This window comes from Macrobrachium nipponense, chromosome 3, assembly GCF_015104395.2.
Source record: "Macrobrachium nipponense isolate FS-2020 chromosome 3, ASM1510439v2, whole genome shotgun sequence".
Lineage (NCBI taxonomy): Eukaryota > Metazoa > Arthropoda > Malacostraca > Decapoda > Palaemonidae > Macrobrachium > Macrobrachium nipponense.
Window position 1 is genome coordinate 140143650 of NC_087202.1, and position 2880 is coordinate 140146529.

Below are 2880 nucleotides of genomic sequence, written 5' to 3' on the forward strand. Positions count from 1 at the left end.
GAGCTCTGTCGGTAACAAAATACCTCTCGGGATTGATGAGACGTTAAACGAACACTTAATGAGATGCAGTATGTCAATGCCATTGCGTTCTTTACACTTCCGCTTAACTGAGACATTAAAGGTGAATGCAGGATATCATAGAATTTAACATCCAATATAGCCTCCATGATGCTTATGACCATCTGTACACACAAAGGAGGAACAGAATGCTGCCAAGGTTTTTAAATGAAGAGCAACGATGATCACAGAGAGAATCGTCTCTCATTTCCTGGAGAGTATCGGCTTTCATTATAAAAACCCAACTATTATAGTAAAGAAGTACTATCGCCGTTTCTGTAATCAAAATCTTTTTGGTCTTCACATAACTGTAAGGTAAGTTGCGACGACTTAATGGAGAAAGAAATACCCAGCTATTCATTTCATTATGTGATTTATCCAAATTCAGTTCATTGAGGTTTAACACCCATATCGTACATTAGTAGCATAAAATTATCATAAGTTAGTGGTATTTAATCACCATGTATTAGTAGTGTTAAATCAGCAGCCGTTCATAATGTATTGTTTGCCAATCGCAAGAGTACTGACACTTCCATTCACCATGTTATCCTCCCTCTGAGAAAAAAAAGAAAAAAGCTACATTTTTCCTTAACTCTGAGATCAATTAAGATTCTACTAAACGCAAGATTATAAACCCACTTCTTTCTTATCTGAAACAAGCCCAAAGAAACGATAGACCAAATGAAGCTTCGTCATTAGTCAGTGAAGAATATAATTAGAATCCTGAAAAGATGCCATCAGGCATTGCTTAAAGAAAAGAAAATGAAAGAAAAAAGTTCTCCTGCGCTGGTCAATCACATTCACGAGGAAGAAATTTCAAATTGGTTTAACTGCTTTAAGAAAGCAAAAGTTGCTTGATAGTGATTTAGGGAGAGGGTGGGTTCAGGTGAGGAGGCCAGTTAGGAATTACTTTAGATATTTTACCTATAATATAACATAATCTAATATAATACATAATATAATACAACGACGTATTCTTTCCTCGAGGCCGGGTTCTTGTCTTCCATATTTCCAAAATGAACATTAATATAGTATAACTATGTTTGAAATTCAAGTTAGAATATAATGAAATGCACTGAAGCCAGTGCATCACCTCTTTCTGACGACAACTACCCTCATAAAGAGGGTCGTTGCAAGACCAACTGCCAGCCATCGCCTCCAATGAGCAGAGGATGCAGATAGCCAATCTTGCAAACGCCAGGATTTCATGCACACCAGAATATGTGGTACGTTTCATTGAAGATCAACAGAACACAACACCTCATAAAAGGAACCTAAGTATTATCATATACACACACAACACATATCTGGAAGTACACTTAAATGTTTAGTATATCCTTCCAATTGCCTTTCACGCCTCAGAGCAAGAAATCCATCAGATGTATTTCTGTAACCAAACGCAAATCTTGAAGGCAGTGTGAGAACGCACTCATTCGGGAACTGCCTCGTTGACCTCTGCATGTGTTACAGCCACCGAAACCCAAAACATTGCCTAAAGATATAAGGGAGAAGGAAAGGGCGCCTAGAGACGTCAGTTGAAGAGAAGTCAGGCGAAGATTGTCAAGCATCTATATGTTATGGAGAGTTGCATCTTTGCCTCTTGCGTTTTGTAATCCAAAGGTTAAGGATGTTGTCTTGACCCTCATTCCAAATCATTGTTCTTTATGTTTGAGTCTACTTTCGTTAAAGCGGGAACGAAATATGAAATATACATCTATTTTTGTGTGATTGGATCTGAGCCCATATATGAAAATGAAGAAGTTAATTTTTTGTTAATGACGAATGAGGTATAGTCGTGCTCAAAGTGCTGCCATCTGTGAAACAAATTCCTAATTAATTACGTTAACAAGAGACTTTATATAAGATCCCCCCTCATTTTAAGTCGTTCGAGAATATTGATGAAGGGGAAGAGAGTACAAGGGGGGCGGGGGCGGGGGGCAACGAGAAGGGATGGAAGAAGATGGATAATGAGATTGAGATGGAGTTGGAAATGTGACTGGGATCGTTATATTTCAGTATCCGTTTACTTTACCTGGCTCTCTCTCTCTCTCTCTCTCTCTCTCTCTCTCGGGAGGGAGGGAAAATAGGGAGACTTTAATGGTGGTGGGCACCCCGCTATCAGCTGTTCCATATATAAATCTCTTCTTTTTTGTAATTTCATTAAAGTTCTTATGAATTTCCATATGGTTGGGTGGTTAGCTCAGAGTTCAAAAGCAATTCTTCGATGAGCTGCTTCTGCCTGTTTATTTGTGAGATCTTCATCATTTAAAGTTGTCTCATATTGCGACCACATATCATGGGGAAACAAGGGTGCCCTTTGGCAACTGCCACGCCTATTGTAGATACCAATATTATTAAATTCAAACCAATCTAGAATTGGTAACAGTTCTTGAGGCTAAATGTCTGCAAGTGCCTCTGTGTAGATGTCAAGGTCGCGATGTGTTACAAAAGCCACTACTATCAGCCAAAAGACGATTTTCTTCTATGTTATCAGGTTTGTACATTTTATATGCACGTACGAATACACATCGTTCTTGAATGTTTTGGGCATTCTTACATGCCCTCCTGAAGCAAACTAATGAAGAATTCGTACTATGCCAAGAACAAAGCACAACTCACAATAGGCCGAACACTCCCGTACATTCAGAACAGATGATCAACTGAAGCTACTGCCTGAACGAGGATAGAATCAAAACAAAACATTTATTATTAACAACTTGCCTCATGCAGACATAGGCCTAATATACACACACACAAAAACACATACACGCCTTTAGGGATGTGGTTGATACACCCACAACTTATCATCCACTCCAAAGAAAA